Source organism: Trichosurus vulpecula, chromosome 8 (genome assembly GCF_011100635.1).
Source record: "Trichosurus vulpecula isolate mTriVul1 chromosome 8, mTriVul1.pri, whole genome shotgun sequence".
In the NCBI taxonomy this organism is placed as follows: Eukaryota; Metazoa; Chordata; class Mammalia; order Diprotodontia; family Phalangeridae; genus Trichosurus; species Trichosurus vulpecula.
Window position 1 is genome coordinate 209,792,058 of NC_050580.1, and position 24,136 is coordinate 209,816,193.

A 24,136-nucleotide genomic window follows, 5' to 3' on the forward strand; every position below is an offset into this window, starting at 1 on the left:
CCTCAGACGTTTATTAGCCTGGGTGACCCTGGATGAGTCACTTAACACGGATAACGGGGGGGGGGGGAAATTAAGTTAGAATTCCAAGATTTTAGGGTGTAGGGACTCCTTCCATTCATTTCAACCCACCTAAAGTTTATAGTCTTAAGAGAAATTCCTGAGGGTCAGAGAGATTTGGTCACTTGCCTGTGGTCACAAAACTGACAAGCTCTAAAGGAGGATTTGAACTCAGGTCTTCCTCACTCCAAGTACACACAAAAATACCTTCTTCGATGACCTTCTGCCTTCATTAAACTGGAACGATCATTTCTCTCTCAATCCATTAGGCCAAGATAACATACCCCATCCAGTCGACCCACCACGGAGAGCTCACCTATTCCAGGTCGCTGTAGTTTGAGCTCTGACTTAGACTCCCTCATTCCTCTAGGCCCCCAGCAGCTCCAGGCCAAAATCTACCTTTCTCTCATTACACACACATTCACTTTTGGGGTGGGGGGCCCCCACGATGAGGAGCGCAACGAAGAAATTAATGTATGTAGCCACAAGCTAGTGACACCAAAATAATAGCGTTGATTCGGAGCTTTAAAGGTTCGCAGGGGGCTTTCCGAACGTTTTTTTATCAGATCTTATTATCCCCATTTTACAGAGTTGAGGCAGGGAAAGGTTAAATGACTTTGCTTAGAGCAAGGGTGGGGATGTGGCCGCGGGCCCGAGGCTCCCCAGCCCGGGCTTAGAGTCCTGCCCCTTGTGCCTGGGGCTGACGCCGAGCCTTGCCCTTCTTTGACGCCCAGCACACACTGCACATAGGAGCTTACAACGTGTTTTATGGACTAACTGCCACCCGCTGTTATCCAGGACTAAAGAAGCGATCCCCTGATTCTGTGATTTTTTTTTTTTGGCGGAAGAACAGGAGGCTTCAAAGAGCCTCCCCCGCTGATCATCCCCGGAAGGCTGCCTGAGAGTTCACAGTCATCTTTAGGTGGGATTGGACATGGCAACAAAAATACTTCTTCCTCCCCCTCCTCCGTCTATGCAGTCACGATTCAAGCTGAATAAAAATGGAATCCATAACTTCTGCACAGGTTTTGCATCTGCTTTCTTCTTCCTTTGGAGAGAGTCCCTTTCACGGGGTGCGGGTGGGGGTGGCCCGAGTTAAAACGAGAAAGCAAACTTTTCCACGTTCTCCCCTCTCGGGCTCCCCCCGCCCGCCCTGGAAGCTCTCAGGCAGCTGAAAGGGAACCCCGGCAGGGGGCGCTGCGGCTTCCCAGCTCCGAGGCCACGCCTCCTCCCTTGCAGCCGATTGGCCCGACGCATGACGCCACGGGATTTTAGCCAAACAACTGGGTTTCGGGGGCGAGCTTCGGGCTTTCTCAAGCAGCGCCGGGCGCTCGCTCGCAGTGGAGTCCGGATGGGGGGGTAGGGGGAGGAGGCCTTCGGACGCCGCCGTCGCCGCCGCCACCGCCTCCTACTTCCCGGTTTCTACCGCCTCTAGGTAAGGGAGGAAGGTCATGGAGTTGAGGGGGCCGCGGTTAGAGGGGGTGCGCGCGGTTCCGGGGGTCCCCTTGCCGTGAGCGCTCTTCCCGCCTCCACCTTCCTCGGGGCTGGGCGGGGAGGAGGAAGCGGCTGGCCGCCCGCCCTTTCTCCCTCTCCCGGGTGGGAGCCCTTCTCCTCCCCCTCCTCCCCCGCCCTGTGCCCTCGCTTCTCCCCCGGCCGCACGCGCAGCCGCTGCTGGGGGAGCGTCCGCAACCCCCGCGGACGTGAACGTGAACGTGTGGGGGAGGGGTGGGGGGAAAGAGCTAGTCCAGGACCCGGCTAGGCCGGAGAGCAGGGGCTGCCCTGCGTGGCTCAGACGCGCTCTTAGGGGGTGAGTAGGGCCCTCCTTTTGGGGAGGTCTTCCGGTGGCTGGCCCGGAGCACAGCGAACCTAGGGTCCCGGCCCCCCAAATTTAGCATGCCGTTGGACTAGCCCTTGCAGATCTGGGGAGGTGAGCTGGCCCTTGTCCTTGCCAGCTTTCTCTTCCCTTCTCCCCTTTCCATAACCTTCCATAGGGTTACCCCCTTTCTCCCCTCCCCACACCCCCGGTTTACCTGAGTATAGTTTTCTTAGGATTTTTGACCTCAGGCGGTGATAAAGGCGTGAGTGTGTTGTGTGTGCGTGCGCGCGTATGAGTGTGTGACATCAGGAGATGGATTGTGATGTCATTCGCAGGCCCCAGGTGAGGTAAGGATTCATTTAATAAAGGCTCATTTCAGCCCTTGTGAACCCTCATTTGCAAACGGGTTTGAATCCGACCTGTTGGCTGGAAATTTCTCCCCAAGGGGGTTCCGGGTGTCAGACGTTACCGTTTTGCACTTTTGACATTGCCTGCAGAAAGTGGGAATTTCTTAGACTTTATTTGAAGCAGAGGTCACATTGAGCAGCTTATTGCGGTGGCTGTTGCTTTCTTGACTGGACTTGTCACACCTACAACATAAAAAGGTAAATCGGGGTAGAATTGCTGAGGGGAAAATCCGAAGACCAAATCCTTGTCTGGGAATCGAACTTGTAGTGCATGCGTGTGAGGAACTGTTAAGAGAAATACAGCGCTTACTGCCCTTTGGGGTTCTGGCTAGCCTGTTTGCTGCTAAATGGTCTTTGTTTCTGTGCAGAGGTCCGTGCCATTTAACAAACATTTATTAAGTGCACATCTGCTAGGAAACAGCCCCTATTCTCTAGGAGCTTACGTTCTACTTTGGAGATACCGCAAGTATACTTAACCGCCTCCGACAATTAAACTGTGGGGAACTGAGGATTGAGCCCTAATGCTTGAGAGGGGAGGAGCTTGAAGCTTATCTAGAAAGATTTTGCTTTGCTAGAGGCTGGCATCTGTGATGAGGTAATTTAGTTGAATTCTCGTAGAAAGTGAATAGGGATAGAAGATGACTTAAAAATTTTTTTTCTACTAACTTTGCATTTGGTAGCAGAAACAATTGAAGTTAAAATTATTAGTTAAAATGACATATTTGGATTATTTTAGAACTTATCCGTGTTGTTATCCTTGCCTCTCTTAATTTGGGTAATTGAGGGTTTCTTATACAAATATCTCTACAACAAGCCTTTTCTTGCTTTCTATAAGGCTATATACATACTTCTGGGGGCCTCCTGTCTGAACTGGTAATGATAATGAAATATGGAAGTTCAGAATTTTAAAATGTGTATTTTTACCTAGACATATTTTTCATCAAAAGCTTTCTAAATAGATTTGGAAACTGGAATAGGGAATCATTTACATATTGAACTCCTCCATGTCCTGTAGCATAGCTGTTCTTCCATCATTATCTTTGATCACTTCAGATTATTTTTAAAAGTAGCGGCCTTAACTCAGTGTAAATAGTTTATTGGAGAATTCTCTGAATATAAATCATGGGTGCTGTTTCCAGTTTCTTAACTAATCATGGCTTTTTGTAAACTCTTGGGAGTTTTATGCTTTCCTTGTCTTCTGTTTAATTTACTCTTTGTAATTGACTGTAACACATAAAAGGTAATGGATTCTTTGCTCTCTAGAAAGTTTTTGACTTGCTATCCTTGATGTGCTTCATTCATAAGAAATTGTTTACTTTTTTTGTCAGTAAAAAAATGGAAGAAATGCTGTACTACCTTAAACAAATGCAGACTTTGTTTTTGTATCCTTAAAGGAAGACAGACTTTGTTTATGTCCCAGTTAAATGGAGTATTTGATTTGATAGGAAAATCATAAAGTAAACAGGTTATGTCAAATGATACTTGTGTTTGACAGTCTAAAAGAGTCAACCATGCGAGTAAGGGTTTAAAATTTAGGAATTCTGCAATAAAAATAAAGGTAAAAGTAGAGGCTCAAGTGTGTCTGGATCCCAATAAGCGGTTTAATAATTGATGTTTTTAAAAAGTTTGCAAGTATGAAAATAAGTATTGTAGGTGCTACCACCTTTTTTGTGTGTGTGGAGAATAAGGGCAGGTGCTGTTTGCCTCATTTTGCTAATGTTGTTTGTGCAGTGTGCTTAAATATTTCTTGTTAAGTTGTGTCCGCTGTTTGTGACCCCATTAGGGGTTTTCTTGGTAAAGATAGTGGAGTAGATTGCCATTGCCTTCTCCAGCTCATTTTACTGATGAGAGGAAACAGGCAGAGTTAAGTGACTTTCCCAGGTTCACACAACTAGTAAGTGTCTGAGGCTGTGTTTCCCCCAGGCCTTGTGCTCTGTCCAAATATGGGCATATGTAAATTAGCCTATTTGGTGGTTGGTATTCTGATGTGAAATGAAAAGAAGGGGCAACTAAATGTCAATTACAGATTGCCTTAGTTGTGTTACCAAATAATTGTCTACTGTCATTATAGATATTTTCTTAGTAGTCACACAAAAATTGTTGTTAGGTAGTTAATGGAAAAGGACTAAAATATTCTAATATGATGTCATGAAGGAACAGTGATGCAGATATACTAAAAGTAAGCTTGCATATTTTTGTAACAAGATAAATGTAGAGCCGCTTTAACAACTCATCTCTTCTAGAACATTTTATTTTCCATGGTCTATTTCTGCCTCACAGTATTTTCCACCTACACAATGCAGTTTTGGGTCTGTTACACAGATTGTAGTTCTTTATAAATGTGAAAATTCAGCAATCAACTGAAGTGGCAAATTTTCTTTATCCTTTTTCATTTTGATGCAGGTAGAACATTCAAAACTGAGCTAATTTGGTTAATGAGATGGCATCTTTTTGAAGAATGAAAGCTTAGTAATAATCCTGAAGAATGTGTGTAAGATTTTAGTACTCCTTAAAAGGGGCTGTGATATATCAATGGTTGGGGTCTTAAAATCATTTTGTCAACATATTGGAAAAGGTAAACCAGGATATTTAGTTTGTGTGTGTTTATGAAAAATTGTGGTTCATGCATTTTATTTTGGAGAGCTTTCATATTTTTGAGCTTGCATTTTTTAAAGTGAGACTGCCCTGGTTATCTTTAGATATCATTCTGTATCATCTAAAAATTACAAATGTTTAGAATAAGCTCTTGGGGAGGAATTACGATGTTATAATGAATACCTTCCCTGTTAGATCAGATATGACAAAGGCAAAATTAGCAAGCATATAATCTGAAGTCCTTTGTTAAAACGCACAAAAGGAAATGTATTTAGGTCATCTGGAAATTGTATTCTTGACAGTTTTCATCTTTAATAATTTATTGTTTTCAGTATTTGCTAATGTAATGTTATTTTACAACCTAATAATATATGATTAAAAATTCAACAGTTTTGAATAAATGCTAACTCATCAGTCTGCCATTACCAGATATGTTTTCTAGTTTGCTCCCCATGGTTTATTTCAGACTTTTTGTTAAGCCTTTGATTCTTACTAACTTAGTAGATTGTCAGATGAGAGTGTTCCATCCTAAATAAACTGTTATCAGTATATTGTTATCATGTTGGGTTTTGAGTAGCAACAATACAAGGTTAATCAAGACTGAGAGTTTGTTTTGATTCTGCGAAGAGGGACTTGCATGAGTGACCATGAGTCAAGATGTTGAGGTCTAGACAAATTAGATGAGGGAAGGGATAAATGTCCAATCTCTTCTGAGGTTTTAAGCCTAGTAGTTGCATCTGTGAGTCAAAGGAATATGTATAGTTTAGTAGCTTCCAAATTGCTCTCCAGAATAGGTGGACAAATTCACATCTCCATCACCAGTGCATTAGTGTATTTATCCTATAGCCCCTGCAACAGTTGTCATTGTCCTTTGTCATCTTTGTCAATCTGATGGATTCTGAGTTGTTCAGACTTGCATTTTTATGACTTGCTTTTTTTCTTTTGAACCATGTATCTATTTCCAGTTCCTGATGTATCTTGGATAACCAACCTTTATCAGTTAATCATATACCAAGTAAGTTTCTTTTCTAATTCTTACTGTATTGTGGAGTTTTTTTTAATGCAGAAGCTTTTCCACTTTATGTAATTAAAATTCTGTTTCCTGTGATCCTATTTTGCCCTGGTTTGGTCTGTCTCTAACCATAGCTGCAAAATATATTTCCTTCCCTGTTCTTCTGATTAATTTGTTTGAAATTTATTTTTATTGATTTGGGGCTTGTTATGGCAATATGGTGTGACATTGGCCTAAGCATGTTTTCTGCCAGACTGTTTTCTGTTTTTTTTCCAGTAGTTCTTAATGAAAGATGAGTTCTTACCCCAGTGTTTGTAGTCATTGGGTTTATCAAACTCTATTCCATTACATTCCTTTGCTTCTGGATTTAATGTACCTGATTTATTCCACTGACTCCCATTTTTTAGGCAATACTAAATTGTTTTGTTGGTTAATTTTTTTTTAGTATATATTGTGTTTTTTAAATAATATTTTTCCCAATTGCATGTAAAAACAGTTTTTAACATTTTTAACATTGTTTTTGAGTTCCAAAATTCTCTCCCTCCCTCCATGAGACGGTAAGCAATTTGATATAGATTATACATGTGCGATCATGCAAAACTTATTTCTATATTAGTCACATTGAGAAAGAATACAGACCAAAAAAAAAAGTGAAAAACAGTATGCTTCAATCTACATTCATACTTCATCAGTTATTTTTCTGAAGGTGGATAGCATTTTTCATTATGAATCCTTTGGGGTTGTCCTAGATCATTGTATTGCTGAAAACTGCCAAGTCATTCACAGTTGACCCTCATACCAGTATTGTTACTGTGTGCAGCGTTCTAGTTCTGTTCACTTAAATTTGCATCGGTTCATGTAAGTCTTCACATGTTTTTCTGAAATCAGCCAGTGTGTCATTTCTTAGAGCACCGTAATATTCAATTACAATTATATACCTCAGCTTGTTCAGGTATTTCCCAAATTGATGGGCATCCCCTTAATTTCAGTGCTTTGCCACCACTAAAACAGCTATTTGTGCAAATAGGTCTCTTCCCCCTTCCCTTTTTTTTTTTAATCTGTTAGGGATACAGACCTAGTAGTTGTATTGCTGGGTCAAAGGGTACACAATTTTTAGCCCTTTGCTACCTAGTTGATCTTGTTAATAACTATGATTTTGAATCCTAACCCTGATATTCAGTGATTCAGCTGTCAGTTTTGTGTGATCTATGAGTCTGATAAATAAGGCTATCTGTGCTTTTATTCATGTCATTCATAAAATTGTTCAAGAGTTGGTGACCTCATTGCAAGTTCATATCAAATCATTAATAATTATTTTGGGGGTTTGGCTGAAAAATTCAGCCAGTTCTGAATTTATCAAATTGTGTGGTCTAGTCCACCTTCTTCCTCAATCTTTTTTTCATTTTATTATTAGATATTTTGTCAAATACTTGGGAAAAAAAATCTAGGAAAATGATCAACATCATTACCTGATCTACTATAAGGAAATGTCCAAAGGCAATAAGATTATTTGGGCAACTTTTTTTTAATATAATTTTTAATGGAAAGCAGAGAGGTGGTCATATATCAATTGAAAGTTACAACTCATTTTTGGAGAATCTGTTTATAAATATTTAACTCCCTATTTATACAGGACTTTTTGTAAAGATTACAAAATACTTTTGTCTTTGTCTCTGATTTTTCACTCTTACCTTGTTCGTTAGGCAGTGTAAATGCAATTATACCCATTTCTCCAATGAGAATGCATTCTCAAAGGGTAAGTGAAGTGCTTTGCCAACAGTTATGCAACTGTGAAAGTGACAGCTAGGACTTGGACCCAGAATCTGAAAAAGGCTTCATTAATAAGTTCATTTGAATTAAAGATGATGAATGTTTGATGCTTTTGTATCATTCATCATAATTTCCAGAGCTGGCCAAGACTCTCTTTTAGCCTTGGATGTGTCCTCTTGTAAAGTTCATGAGCAGAAGCTTCTTCTAATTTCACGTTTATTTCATTGGAGTCTCATTCTTCTGCCCTTTTGAAAAGGGGACAGGGAGGAAGTTTTTGTACTTTTGTGTTTTGACTTCAGGATGAGATATCCTGGCCTGCCTCAGTAACCAGACCAGGTTTGGGTGAGCAGACAGTTTTTAGGGTACCTAAAAGGATTGCCTGCAGGGTTGTGACTGCAGCTCCTAATGTATGCTGCTTTGTCACTTGTGTGTCGCCACAGGACTTTGAGATAGGTAAAATTGGTATGGGTGATGCCTTTTTACTAGTGCATAAATTGGATTTAAGTGAGGCGCAGAGTTGCATGAAGTCATCGATCTCCCTTTTCTAGAGTCCTCACAGTCTTGTGGCAGTGGCAGTGGATGACCTTTGCATCTTTAATGTCTAACCAAGCTCTAAGCACTCCCCAGCACCTGCTTCTGCTACCTTTATGACTGTTGGAACAAATTATTTTCGTCTACCCATTTCACTGGGGAAGTCTTCACATGCTTGGAGTAGATACTCTCCTAACTCACTGATGGATTTGAGACCTCCTCAGTTACCCTCAACCAGGTTTAGCCCATCTGCTGAACTGGTTTACCCGAGTGTGGCCGCTGTGCATGCTACACCTTCTTGGAGCCTCCGGTGAGAGTTAAGTGGATCAGGTGGACACCAGAGGTGGAAAGCAGCCCTGGAAAGGCTTGGCAGCCCTTACACTAGAGGTACTAGACTTTGCTGAACACACCCTACACCCCAATACCTCCATTGGAAACTGAGAGAAAGAAAGGGGGGAAATGTGCAAATAAGCTGCATTAAGCAGATGAATTTGCACAGTGGCCAATGTCAAAATGTATGCTTTTCTCCACCTGTTGTCTGTCTTCATTCTTGTATTAGGAGATAGGTAATATGCTTAATAGTAGGTCTTCTAAAGACATAATTGGTCACTGCATTGATCAATTCTTAAGTATTTTAAAGTTGTTTTTCTTTACATTGTTGTTATCCTTGCAAAATCACTCTGCATCCACTTTATTCTACTCAAGATTTCTCTGAAATCATCTCTTTTGTCATTTCTTACGTCATGATAATAACCCATTAAATTCACATAGCATAATTTGTTAGCTGTTCCCCAGTTGTCTTAAGAAGCATTCTAAGGCATCCTCTTATGATCTAGTTCTTTTCTTTTCCCTCTTAAAAACCTCAGAACAGAACCAACTTACCCTACATGGCTTCTGTTTTTCTCTTAACTCTCTTAATACCCTTTGAGGACTTTAAGGTTCTGAAGGGACAGTTATTTCTTTTATAATGTTAACACTATATCATGTAATTGCTTCCATTTGCTCAATTTTACATTTCTATGTTTCTCTGGATTCTTGTTTGTATTTCAAAAGGTTCTTTTTTTTCCCTTGGTAGGATTATACTTTGCCAGTTAAGTTACTGTTTGCTGTGAGCCTATGTCCTTTGCCTTTTGGAAAACATTGTATTCTAGGAGCTCTTCATTTATAGCAGAAGTTGTCAGTTCTTGTGTGATACTGACTGGTTCCTTGGTGTTTGAATTTCCTTTTTCTGGATACTTCGTAATATTTTCTCTGTAACGTTCTGAATTTTGGCTGTGCCATTCCTGGAACTTTTCCCTTTGGTGTTTTTTCAGTAGCAGAACAGTAGATTCTTTTGATGTGCATTTTCATTTTTCTGTCTGGTTCTAGTAGATGTGGGCAGTTTTCATTTCTTACTACTTGAAATATAGTGTCAAGTGTCAAGGTTTTTTTTTTAATCATACATTTTCGGGGAGTCCAATGATTATTAATTTCTTTTCCTTAACCTTCCCCCCCCCCCCATTTTCTCCTATTTTTACAGTCTTTATTTTGTTTTTAATGTTTCTTATTGTCTTATGGAGTCATTGATTTCTGTTTGGTCTATCCTAGTTTTCAGGGTGTCTTACTTGATAAGGTATGCCATTTTGTATTCCAAGGTATTCTCCTTCCAATTCTTACTTTGAAAGCTTTTTATATTCTTTTGATGTCTTTAAAAGATGAGAGACTTTTTAAACCCTTCCTAGGACATTTTTCAGAATAGAACTGCCCCAGCCTTGCAACTTACCTGATTAAGTTCACAGGATCTAACCTTTTGGAATGAAAGGTCAGGTTTATCAGACACAGTAAAAGCAATTTATGCATGCCTTTTCATATCTTTTTTGGTGGCCACCATATATTGTATATGGTAAGCCTTAATGTGTGCAGGTATAAGCCTTTGCTTTAATAGCTTTATCTGGTCTAGGACCAAACAAACCAGTTTTAGCCACACCAGAAGTCTAACCAGAGTCTAACCCTGGGAAGAAGAACTGGAAAGCTTACCTTACTTATCCTCTTAGCATTAGGCAGCAAATCTGGACAGTATATAGCACCTGAGACTAGTAGCCCAGTCTATGAGTCTGACTTTAATTGCTCCCAGCTTCACTGTAAATTCTCGGCTATGTCAATAGATCTCAACTTGCTAAAAGTGTTATGTTTGATACTTTCTTCAGGATTTGGGTTGTTTTAGTGTCAGTTGGGCTGTTTTGTATTTAGAGTATAAAGGCCTATGAAGTGGCTTCCATAGGTAATAAAGGAGTTTGTTGTTTGGGAGAGCACAAGCATCCCAAATCACCCCCAGCCCCCAAATGTTTGATCAGAGATCCTGATGTTCATTTTGAGTGCTTGGCCAGAATTGGGCAATGAACTCATCTGTCTGAGCAGCTAGTAGGAAGACCAGCAAATCCTTAGGAATGACAAGCTTTAAAAAAAAAAATGTTCCTTGTTAAAGGAATGGAGCAGGTCCCAGGCTTCTGTTGGTTAGTGAGATTTGAAAACAGATTCTCTACTGTGCAGGTGATGTCATCTAATGGGAAAAGTTGGGAACCTTAGAATAAGCAGTGGAGCAAATGAACGTGACTTCCAGGAACAATCAGCCTTGGCATCTCATCCACTAGAGAGATGAAATGTTCAAATCCTTGGACAAAATGAATTTGGTAAAAAAGGGATCATTTAAGTGTTTAAATTGAGTGCATTCAACGTCGTGTGTGTGTGTGTGTGTGTGTGTGTGTGTGTGTGTGTGTGTGATGAATGTTGCTAGCAACAGAAATGTCTTTTCTGTGACTCTGTGTTATCTCTTTGGTAAGGAGGAGACTGATTCTTCACAGAGCTGAAGCCAATTTAAAAGTTCTTCTCCAGTGGAAAAAAGAGGGGGGAAAATGTTTTGAAGTTTCTTTAGCTAAACTTATTACTGAATGGGTTTATTACTCTAACCACTATGAGCTTCACAATGATGTGGCAGAATTTAATTGCCTGATAATTAGAAGGAAAGTCACCTTAAAGGAATTAGAACATACAGTGCATTTGCAAGTTCTTAAGTAAGAAATCAAATTGTCAAAGTTGTATGTGACAAAACGAGAAACTGCAAATAAATCTGAAGAGTTCAGCTCTGATCACCTAAAAAGCAGCTTACAATCAATTTGAGATAGATGCATAAGAAAACTGTTAACAAAAGATATCGAGTGGGATGAAAGAGAAATTAGGTCTGAAAGCAATTTGAAAGAAAAGTGTAAGGTTAAGAAATTAATAGTATTAGGAAGAAAAAGAAATAATCAGCAGGAAATAGAATGAGTGACTCTTCATTCAAATAGGGACAATACAAGGTGCTCATTTTTTTGTTCAGCTATTTAATCTCCTATAAAGGCCAACTTAAAAAAAAAAGCCAGGAGAGAGAAAACGCTCAGGATTTTAGAAAGTGAATGAAAGTTTTAAGGAAGCTTTTAGACCTCATTGAGATGAGAGGAGATTGCCAGACCAGTTAAGCTGTGAAGTCTACTTGGAGAAATGCTTCTTTCTTCTGAATTGGAACTAGTTTTGAAATGTGTAATACTTTCAAGCTTAATTTCACAGATTTTGATATTCTTGTGAATGTGGAGAAGTCATTGGAATGAAGTAGCAGCTATTATTAAAATTTGGATTTATGTTGAGTTCGTTTAAGTGGGGACAATAATTATTCAAAGCATAGTTGATCTGTGCTGTGAATGTTTAACTGCTGGTGCCGTACCTACATACCTCTGAGCACAAAAGTGATGACTACTCTATACTGGTTTTTTAGTGCATCCAGTATAGAATGCCAGTATTGATAAGTAGAATGTTTTTTGATATAACTGATTTGGAGATGCATAAAACTGGATTACACTAGTAATAAATTTTGTGTTAATGTCTTAAATCCATGAGACTTGTGCTTTGTTTATAATTTTCTTGCCTCTCTGATTTTGGAAATCATTGTACACAAGTGTTGTTGATTTGAAGAATGAGACTTATTGTGTGATACACATTTGTACTATTAGAATTAGCTGCTTTCTTGATCTGAACGTTGTGATTTATGAATTTTTGAACAGTAATTACTTAATGGAGACTTAAATCCCATCTCTTACAGGAAACTCATCTGCCCGGGTGGCTAATGTGAAGATCAGTAGATCCTCAGGAATGACAAACAAGGCTAGAGATGCTTTAAAAAAAAACAAACCACCAACCTCCTCTTTATTCCAGTGCCTTCCCTCTGTTAATTATTTCCTATTTATCTTGTATTAGCTTCCTTTGTATATATTTGTTTGCACGTTGTCTCCCCCATTAGATTTTAAGCTCCTTGAGGGCAAGGACTGTCTTTGTCCTCTTTTTTAGGACAGTGCCTGGCACATAGTAGGCACTCAAATGTTTATTGAACAGCAGACTTTGGTAAGTTGGAAATACTGTCAGAATGCATAGTTTGAAAACTGAAGTTCTGCAAAGACTAGGAATATTTGGAAGTAATTTAAAAATGTGAAATAGGCTGTTTAAATTGTATTTAAATGATACCTTTGGAATTGTCAAACTTTATTAAATTATTAAATCACAACTAGACCTAAATCACAACTAGGCTGATCTGTTTGGGCTTTGCATAATGTCAGCTTATCTGCCCCAAACTGAGTTCAGTCTTGGGCAGGCCACAATTAAACTTTGTCATTTTGTTTTGTAGACTGCATGAAGCCTTGTGCAGAGGGATTTTTTAAGAGTATAGGCCATTATGAGAATGGCCAGACATTTTAGAAAAAGGAGATCTAGGCTGTTTTTAGCTTTTCTCATCATCCCTCAGAACAGTTATGGTGATCTTCTTCAGCTATTAGCCAATCTAGAAGGTTTTGCCTAAAGGAATCATTACTCAGCTCCAGTGCTTGAGCAAATGGGGGAATTGGTTGGTGTTTATTGGGAGTGTTGTTGTAATATAAAGTGGGATCACTGGACTTCCTAGGCAGGGCCAAAGTCCTGAGGAAGAACCCCGTGATAATCCCAAAGGAAGGCTGTGCAGACCACAGGACTCCCAGAGGAATACCAAGTGGTAGCCCCCCTTAATCTGTGGGGATCACAGGGCTTCCTAGGGTCAGACCCTGAGGAGGACCCAAGTGATGACCCCTTAGAACGGCAGTAAGATCACAAGGCTCCTGAGACAGGGCTAGAAGACCCAAGTGATGTCCCCTTAAGAAGCCTGTGCAGACCACAGGGTTCCCCAGGGAAATCCCGAGTGGTAGCCCTTTTAACACCACAGTGGGGATCACAGGACTCCCCAAGGCAGGGTCAGGAAGTTAGCTGGAGACGTGCTTCTGCAGCTCATTGCTTTCCTGGTAGCATGACCTTGGGAAGATCCATGTGATTTACCCATTCTCACCCAAAGAACTCAGGACCAGAGTGGGCAGAGGAAGGCATTTTATTACATTCCTGAAGAGAGTGGGTGTAGTGCTTACGGGGAACACCCACACTGATACAGCTGCAGGAGTGGCAGTAACCATCACCTCCCCTCCTGCTTGAGTTATGGTTAGTTTACATTCTTTACTTTTTGCATAGTTTTCCTAGGTTATGCAGTTTATATAGGTAGGATAATAAGGATACAGAAGCAGAAGTGAAGTTAATTAGATTTTCCTTGTCTGAGTTTAGGATTAATCTTTATTTCGCCTACCTTCCCTCTTTAACATATGCAAATTATGCAAATCAGTGGGCCTGGACTCTTGACCAAGAACTGGTTCAACCAGTTTGGCCTCTCTAATTCACCCTGACTGCCTCCTCAAATGTCTCCCATACAAGCCTCTGACCTTTCACCTGACTGACCTGAGGCCTGGTTTCTACTAAAGCTGGGGTGGGGGAGGGGAGGAGAAGTACACCTTCAGTTCTGTGGAAACAAAACTCCTCCCATTTCTTACAAAGTTTTATTTGAAAATATTTCTTTAAAAGCCCAATAGTATTATTCTGTTGGCCTCATCATATTACCAAACCTAATTGATGGGCAGCTGGGTGTCTAAGTGGATAGGGCACTGGACTTGGAGTCCTGAAGACCTGAACTGTCATAAAACTTAACTGGCTGTGTGACTTTTGTCAAGTTACTTAATAGTAGCTAGCATTTATATAGCATTTTAAAGTTCACAAAGCTCTTTATATTAATTCGCTTAACTTCTCAGCCTTAGTTTCTTCATCTATAAATTGGTGGTGATGAAAGCATCTACTTCAGAGTTGAAAGGATCGTGTGAGATGATATATGTAAAGCACTGTATAAATACTAGTTAATAAGGCAAAGAGTTGTATTCATGGTAGGTCTTTTGTTATCATGCAAAATGATTTTATTTAAATGACTAAATGTTAAGATGGCAAATGTGTTTTTGCTATAAAATACATGTTTTTAGGATGAGTTGAAGTTTACCCTGCTGCTGATGTAGACTCCCAAGGAATCATTAAGGAAAATGCTAAAATGGCTTGTAATCAGATTACTGCTGCTAACCACCAAAATGGTATAGAAAGCCAGGATCTTTAGTACTGAATTTATGTATACTATGCTCCTATGGAGATGGAGGCAGAAGGACAAGACTAGATTAGATTCCCTTTCCGTAGTAAAAGACCTGTCATTCCAGGGCAAAGAGAGACTGTGCCTTGTGGTGTAGTGCATCAGGTGGTGTAGGAACAGCTGGAGGGACAGTGGACAAAACACTGATCCTTGAATCAGGAAGACCTGAATTCAAATTTGGCCTCATTTACTAGCTGTGTGTGACTTTGAGCAAGTCACTTAACCTCTGCTTGCCTTATTTTCATCAACTGTAAAATAGCATTAACCCGTAGCCCCCACCTCACAGGGTTGTGAGTATGAAATGAGACAGTGAAATGCTTAATAGTGCCTGGCCCCGGGCCTGGTGCGCTACCTTAACTGCTCCGGGTATACCTTACTGAATAGGACGTAGGAGAGGTAAAAGGGGTGGGTTAGGGGAATATCAGACTCTCATCTCATCTCTCATCTAGATGTCTGTGCTCTCGACCAAAAGCGGAGTAGCTAATCTGTTAACCTTCCCTTCAAGTAGAAATTGTATCATGTAGCTGATTCTCAGTGATGAGAGGAAGAGCTGTTGCTGGGGGGCTTGTGGGGGTGGGGAGAGAAAACCCTTGGGGGAAGTGACTACCGTTTCACAGAGTTTGTCATAGAAGTCTGACATGTAACCTTCTTTGTGGAAAAGCGGTTGTAAAAAGATTCAGAGGAAGGATTAGTAGGATCCCATTTAACTAACATCCTGTGGATGAGGTCAGCCCAGAAGAAAGGCAAAACACAGTTAAGGGTGAAACTGTAAAAGACCTGAAGGGAGACAATTTCAATAGAAGGAAAAATAGGAATTATCTGGAATTATCAGGAAACTCATGAACCGATTCAGTGTAACAGTGCCTTCATAACAGAAGTTCTTCACCTGTAACTCATAGGTCTGTGAAGAGATTTCAGGTGGCATATGAATTTGGAAGGGAAAAGAAATTACATCTTTCCTCTTAGTCACTTTTGATTGAAACTTAACCTTTCCTTCATTTATTTACAGATATCATTCTAGGAAGGTGTCCATAGGCCTCACCCTATTTATTGCCATAGGGTGCTGTGAAACAAAAATGGTTCACAAGTCCTGGTGTAGGAGGCCAGGCCAGGCAACAGAAGATTCTGTTACCAAAGCTAAAGCTCAGAATGAACCAAAGTCAGTGAGGAAAGGTAAGGAAGACCAGGGCTGCTTTTGTCATTTTTAGCTCTGTTGTGCAATTAGCTGCAGCTATGAAGGGGCAGGACCTTTGCTTGATGGGGCAATACCTGATGAGGAAAACAGGAAGAGCTTCTCAAGTCTTGTTTTGCTTGCTGTTCCCCCCCCAGCCCCTCAAAGGGAGAGAATGAACTTTGTCCTGGAAATGACAACAAAAATAGCTAATGGGGAGTTGGTAACCAAGATAAAAGTCAGAGTGTGGGAGAGCACCTCACTGCCTTTGATGGCGAAGTTACCTGGGCCGGATAAAGTACTTCCTTTGGTGCTAGAACTGGTAGATGTGGTGAAAACACTTTTAGTCATGTTTTCAAGTTCCTGAAAAAGGGAGAATTGGCACAAGATTGGAGGAGATACATATTTTTCGAAAAAGAACAAACTGTATAGGCCATTGTGTTTGATATCTGTAAACGTTCTACAATGAATCATTAAAGAGGGTGGACATGTTGAAAGGAAAGCAGCTGATCAAAGCATCAGCATGCCCGCTGCATCAAGAACACAGCCATTCCAAACCCATCTGATTACCTATTTTTGTGCTGTAGATTCGGTAACATATCATGCAGTTTTTATGGAGAGGCTCAAGAGATGGAGCTTAAACAATAATACAATTAGATGGATTCAGAACTTGCTAAATGGCCTGAATTAAAGGTTCAGTATAATTAAAAACTAGCATTAATATTACCACTGTAAGATTTGCAAAGCAATTTACATTTGTTAACTCAATTGAGTCTCACAACAACTCTGTGAGGTAGGTGGTGGTTATTCTCATTTTGTAGGTGAGGAAACTGAGGCACAGAGAGAGGTTATGAGTTGCCAGGCTTACATGGCTAGTAGGTGTCTGAGACAGGATTTGAACTGAAGACTTCCTGACTCTACTGTGTGCTCTAGTCACTGTGCCACTCTAGTGGAGTGCCCCAAAGATCTAAATTTGGCTGCTTAAAAACATTATTTTATTTTTATATCACCTTTATTTCCCAATATAGCCTCTCCTTATACATAATAAAAGAAAAGGAATATAATATTCAGTAGTACCAGATCTTCAGTAGTACTAGATAATACATTAGTCATTTCTGATAAATGCAGTGTTTCATATTCAGGCCAAGGACGATTCAAAGAAGATATATTTTCATATCTCTTTGGGTTCAGACTTGATCATTACAATTACACAGTGTTCAGTTTCAGGTGTTCTGCAAGTTCAGGATGCACCAGCAGTGTGCTATGACAGCCAAAAAGCTTGGCCTGTGTTGAGAGAAACAGCTTCCAGGAGCAGGAGCATGGAGGCCATAGTTGCTTTGTATTCTTGCCCTACTTAGTTCATATCTGGAGTATTGTGTTCAGTTTTCGATGTCATAGTTTATGAGTGACACTGAATAAACTAAGACAAACAGGATGGTAAAGGGCCTTGAATCTGTGCCATATGAGGATCCATTCATTGAAGGAACTGGAAATGTTTACCCAGGAGAAGAAATAGCTGTCTTTGTAAATTTGACTTTCAGTGTCATGTAAGAAAAATTACACTTTCTCCTTGGCTCTGAGTGATGGTCCTTTCCCCACTAAGATCCTCCTTTCCCTTTGTTCATGTTAGCTTTCTTCCTTAGCAACCTCAGCTCATTCCATACTGTAGCTTTCATCTTTTTTACTGTGTAGATGGCCAGAAATGTTCTGGAGACCTAATTCCACCAAAATAAGATTAAATCTCACTTATCAGAGCTTGACTTCCAAGGTGTATATATTTTTATCTGCAATTTCTTCCCTCCCTGATTCCCCGCCCCCAACCAGCTCTTTGAGGTTAGAAACTTTACATCATCTTTGTTTTTGTATCCCTAGTATCTGAAAGGCAAGTTCTGTTGTCTCTTAACACATACTGTGACCCCAGTGGACAAGTAACTTAACCTATTGCTGCCCTGGGCAATTTATAGCCACTTTAAAAAAACAATTCTAAATTTTCCAAGATAGTTGAAAAACTTCATCGCTACATTAATAATACATTAGTATGCCTTTCTTTCCATAAACCTCTCATCTCCAACACAGAATATTTCCATTTTATGTCATCCTTAGGTTTGTGTATTGCATTGGATATGTCAACAAAAAGGGAGACAGCATCGTGTAGTGCATAAAGAGCTTATGTCAGAGCCAAGAAGACATGGATTTGTGCCCTGCTTCTGACTCTTAACTGACTGGGTGACCTTGTTTTTAGTCACCTCTCAGTAAGGGTTCAAAGCAACTCTCTAAGAATAAATTGCAGAGAAGACTCTGACCTGCCTTGGTTGGAGTTTGCTCTTTGTTCTTCTGGGAGTCATCCCCCTAACCTATCCCAGCCTTTTTTTGTTTTTTTTTGCTAGCATCTTTCCAAAACCAGCATTGTAGTTCTAATCTTACATGTTCATATAAGCCAATCCATGTCTAATTCACACCCTGGTTTTTGTCTCCAGAATCTTTGGTTTTTAAGGCCTAGCCCAGGTGTTACCTAGTAAAGGAGGTGTTTTCTTGTTCCTCTGATCATTCTTTTCTCTAGCCAATTGTTCATGCTTTCTTTATCCCCAAATATAAGATGCCTGTTTTATCCTACCCTGGTAATATGGTGTTTACTAGGTTTGTTTGTATTAAGAGGATGTAGAGTCAAATCCCAGTTTTCTCGATTGATACCTAAGGCAAGCTGCTTAACTTTTCTTGACCTCAGTTTCTGCATCTGTAAAATGAAGAGGTTGGATTAGATGCCTTCTTAGGTCCCTCCTGACTCGAGATCTGATTTGAACGTGAGTTCAAATCCAGCCTCAGACACTAGACGGGCACAGTAGCTGTGTGACCTTGGGCAAGTCACTTAACCCCAATTGCCCTGCCCAAAAAAACCAAAACCGAGTGACTCTTCCTTTTGAAATGGTACAAAAAGGTGATTCATTTTCAAAAGTTATACTTGGATAAATCTGATCTTATCACAATGGGTGATTCATCAGTGCATCTTTTAAAATATAATTTTTTACTATGAACTGGACAGCTGTCAACTACTGCCAACATTTCTACCTTACAGAAAAGATTTGAAAGAATGAAACTATGAACCTACCATGTATAGCTCTTTAAAACTCTAGTCACATTTAATATAGCACTGCCAATACTCTCTTGTCTCCTTCTGAACTTCTTTTGGCTGTGTATCTTTTTATAAAAAGTTTCAGTGATGTGCTTTTCTTTTTCATCCTCAACTCCTTCTTCCAAAAAAAAGAAGCCTGGCTTTGTACAACAAGCCTAGTTGAAGCAAAGTAAATTTGTGTTGTTCCCAATACATAATTGGTTAAAAGATTTGAATAAGCATTCTGCAAGGAAAGAAACCAACAATCATATGGAAAAATGTTCAAAGTCTTTAACAAGACAGATACAAATTAAAACAACTCTGAGGTGATACTTCACCACCACCAGATTGGAAAAGATGAGAGAAAAAAGAAAATGACAGTAGTTGGAGGGATTAATGCTTGCAGTCTCTTGGAGTAGAGATGATGAATTGTAAAAGTGAGATGTACATTTTCTAACAGAACAATACAACACAAATTTACTTCTCCCAGAAGGTTTTGTTACACCTAAATTAAAGCCCACCATTAAGCCCACCATTAATCAATCCCCTTGGTATTCTTGTCTTTGTCTCTGCCCTATACCCTGAAATGGCTTGAAACTGCTTAAGGCATAATTCTGGGTACTGCCCAAGGCTAGTCCCCTGACCCCTACTTCCTCATAATTCAGCATTCTGTATATTCTCTCTACATCAGCATTATGTGCAAGGATCAGTTGCTAGGGTAAGGTATGGGTTTATTTTGGGGAGGAGCCAGGTGGCCCCACACCCTGGGTTATGGTGCAGCTATTCTGCTGACCAAGCTAGGTCCCTCCACCCAGACCATAACTGATCAAGTAGAGGTTACTTTCTGGGAAATTCCACCCTGAACCCTCCACCCAGTTATAGGAAACCCATTATGACCTAAGAGGGCCACCCATTCTAGGAAACTGACCACCCTGTGTCTTAGGATGGTCGCACCCCTGAATCTTGCCATATTTCCAAACTATCTCTGAGCTAATGAATTCAACCAATGGCTGATCTTTGCTTCCGTACATCATTGCTTCTGCTAGCGACCATCCCTAATTGCGTAATTGTGGTTTTTACCTTTATGAGCATTGTAGTCCCTCAGTTCGGGACTGCCTGATTTGAGTGTGCTTTGAGTATGTCCTCTAGGTAGTCACGCTTGGCCAATAAATCCTCACCCTAAATTTACCATGAACCCAGGTCTCGCTGTTATTTTCTACACAACAGTTTGTTGAATCAGTATGTCCCCAGTATTTGGGGTTTGGGGATTTGTTGAACACAACTCTTACTTTTTTATGTTGTGTACTTGACCTCTTTTTGAATTCTTATTTTTTAACCAGTATTAAATCATTTAGATGCTAACAGCTTTATAGTTTGAGATCTGATACAACTAGGCACCCTTCTCAGTTTTGTTCAATTATTTTCTTCTTGATCTTCTAGATTGGAGTTGATTTCATGACTAGAGAGTAGGCTTTTACATTTTAAAATGAAATTTTATTGTATTTAAGAAACCTAAAACTATTTTTTAACTTGTAGAAAAAGACACAAGGTTGCATTTGACCTCTGGCGGCAGTTTGCTGACACCTATTCTACATGAATTTATTATTATTTTTTAAGCTTTATGAATCCTTAATCCTAAATTCATAGCCTTTTGGTAGTTTGGTATGGAACTGAATATGTAAAGTAGTTTAGGTAGTACTGTTGATTATATTATATTGACATGATCTGTTGTTTTTGTTTCAGTCATGTTAGTGACCCTGTTTGGGGTTTTCTTGGCAGAGATACTTGGCAAAGATGCTCCAGCTCATTTTACAGATGAGGAAACTGAGGCAAACAGGGTTAAGTAACTTGCCCAAGATCACTGTACCAGTAAGGCAAGATTCATGACCTTGAGGATGACTACATGAACATACCTGAATGGTTCAGAATCTCAAAAGTATGAAAAACTATTTAGAAGGCAGAGAAAGTATAACATTTATTTAGACTCCAGAGGATCAAATCCAAGAACCAATACCCCCAGTTCAGTATAATAGCAATTATATTCCAAAACCAGTAACCTCACCTCAATGTAGTAACAAGGAAATTATAACGCAGTATTATACCAAGGAACCAAGTCATCCTGTAACCTTCACCTCCTGCTAGGGCCAAACAATCACTCATGAATCCTAATTCCAGGCTCCGCACTCTCTTCTGTGGCTCTATCGACACTGGTTCCCTCAATGTCTGCCCCTTAGGGCTCTCTTGATGTCTGCTGCCTCAATGTCTCCGTCTCAGTTCTGTTCTCTTCAATTCTGATTCTCTTACACTCCTTTTATACAGTCCTAGCTGGCATCTGATTGGCTGAATTGATGATTGATTAGAACTCAGTGCACCTACCATTGGCTCTGGTCTTAGCAACTCCTCTTAAGGTCCTGAGGGCTTCACACCCAAATCTTAGTACCTAGTAAGTAGGGGCTTTAAAAGTAAGCTTTCTCAGGTAGGCCCACGTGAGGCCTATTGAATGGGTGGGGAAGATCTTTGATCACTCCAGGCCAGGTGCACTGTACTGTGCCACTTAGCCACTCATTGACATAGCCTGCTTATTTACAGCAAACATTTGTCCAGTTTTTTGGGTCTGTTTATTCCTATAGAGTGCTTTTTAGTAGTGTTTGTGTGTGTCTTGAGAGAGAAATTTGCAAAAATTGTTGTATGTTTTCTATCTCTGCTGGGTTTTGTGAGTAATGCTAATTAGTTACGGATTAATTTTATATCCTGAAAATTTGAAGTTATTGTTTCATTTAGTTTTTTTAGTTGACTCTTGGGTTTCTATGTAGGCTATTACCGTTTGCAATAGTAAAGTTTTGTTTCCTCTTTACCTATGCTTATTTCCTTGATTTCTAATCTCTTGCTTTTACCCACATCTTATTGCAAAGGTCTCTAGCCTTTTTCCATTTCATATTGTGTTGGCTCTTGGTTTTAGATAAGTCTGCTTAGCATATTAAGAGAAGGTCCAGTTGTAGCCATGTTTTCTAGATATTGAATTTGTCAAAAACTTCTTTAAGATTTGTTGATATAGTTATATCTTCTATTAGGTACAATTCTATCAATACATTTATAATTTTTCTTCATGAGTCAACTCTGCTTTCCTACTATAACTCCAATGTGGTCGTCGTTTATAATCTTGTTAATATATATACTGTATTCTTATTGCTGATATTTAATTTTTTTTTTGCATTGATGTTCATTGGAATATTGGTCTATAGTTTTCTCTAGCTGTGTTCTTTCTTCCTTGGTTTGGCTATCAAGACTATATTTATACCATAGAAAATTTCAAAGTGTCCATTCCACCCCCCCAATTGTGCAGCTTTATGAGTAGCTCCTTAACTTTTTATAGATGTGAACATGTCTTGCACATAGTAGGTGCTTAATAAATACTTATTTTGTTTTACAGGTACTTCACATGGACAAAATTGAATAGGAGAAAAAGTTGAAGACGATTGCATTTGGGAATTTGTATGGTACTTAAATTGAATTCAAGCTTGCATACTGCCACATCCGATATTCTCAGGTGAATCACCAGCATCCCTCCCATCATATGGCCACTGCTATATTTCAAGGCCTTTTACCTTTCCTCTCAACTATTGTAATAGCCTAATTAGTCTGCATTTTCTAATCCAGGTGTCAGATTACTATTTTTAACATGTTATTGCTCAGGAGTCTTCAGTGGTTCATTTTAGTTTCTAGGACAAAATGTAAGCTTTTCATACTGGTATTTAAAGCCCTCTTTCACATTCTGCCTCCAGACTCTATTTCACATTACAGTCACTCATTTGGTGAATATTTTTGCTCACCTCTTGTTAGTTGCTCCTTGAACTTTGTGTCTCCTGCCTCCTGCATTTGACTGGGATGTACTCATCCTTACTTATCTCTTAGAATTCTCTTCAGTGCTCAGATCAGGTGCTATCTCCTAGTGAAACCTTAGTTTCTCCCCCAGTAGAAGAGTCCTCTTAGGGATGCACTTTGCATCTTTTGTATCCCTGGTACATAGCACACACAATACACAATGTTTTTTGAAATGAGTTATTGGCTTGTTATGCTTTTGTGGTTTTATATGATGGAGCATCACACTGGTGGAATAATCAGAATTGCAGATAACCTAAAAGGTAACCAGGAGTTTGTCGAATACAAGTCCAGGCAACATGTTTTGAGAATCTATAAAAGAATTGGAAGCAATGAGTGTAATTTGACTTTTTTTAAGATTTCGACTTAGACGTAAAGGAGGGTACCTTGAGGAGATAATAGGACAAAGTAAAGATTTTTTAGGGATAGAAGTTTTTTATTTTTTATTTATATATTATAATTTTTTAGGGATAGATGGGCATGTTTGTAGGCAGTAGAAAAGGATCCCATAGCTAGAGAGAAATTGAAGTTTAAGGAAGAGAGAGTACTGGGATGAGCAAGTTCCCAGAGTAGACTGAACAGAAAAGCATTGGGAGCAGAGTTAGGGGAACTTTCCTGGGCAAAAAAAGGGGTGTGGTCCTACCTTTTATTAGAGACTGCAACAAAGGAGAAGAAAATGGGAAGTGATATTGAGATACAGACTAGGAGTTTAGAAGAAGTTACAGAGATGGTCTCTATTTTCTTGTGGAGGAGAGTCTAAGTGAAGGGATGGTCGAATAGTGCGACAGAGAGCCAATTAGTGAAGAGAAAAGGTCTGCTGAGGGCAGTGAGGGCCCTCAGGATTAGATGACGCATCTGTAGTGGACCCATTTAGAATGCAGGTTAGTAGAAAAAGCACTTGATTGGATTTTAGGCACTGTCTGTGATCATTGAGAAATTGCTTAACCTGTCTTGGGACTCACTTTTTCATTTTTAAGATGGTGGGGCTGCACTTAATCTTTCATCTTTTGTGTTAACATGAATGGACATAAATTTTTGCATTTTCCCCTTGTCCTCATCCTATTCATTCTGGTGGACACAACTAAATTTCTTTTGTGATGTTTGATATGGATGTTTCTTGTTTTTGTTGGTTCTACCACAACCCTTTGAAATCTAAGCCGTTCATGTTCAATTCCTTTATAAAATTGTAACAACAGTCTGGCTAGCAGCTACTGTGGCTCTGTAAAACCAACAACAGCCAGCACACAG

General features: G+C 39.7%; 1 protein-coding gene across 1 annotated transcript in view; it reads left to right on the top strand.

Moving 5' to 3' along the window:
* Positions 1-1,310: 1,310 nt before the first annotated feature.
* Positions 1,311-24,136, top strand: part of FBXO34 (F-box protein 34) — a 31,531-nt gene continuing 8,705 nt past the window's right edge. Inside the window, exons 1-2 of the mRNA XM_036734983.1 lie at positions 1,311-1,492; positions 22,440-22,556. The gene's annotated coding sequence lies outside the window, so the exon portion shown is untranslated. The remainder of the gene's footprint in view (positions 1,493-22,439; positions 22,557-24,136) is intronic.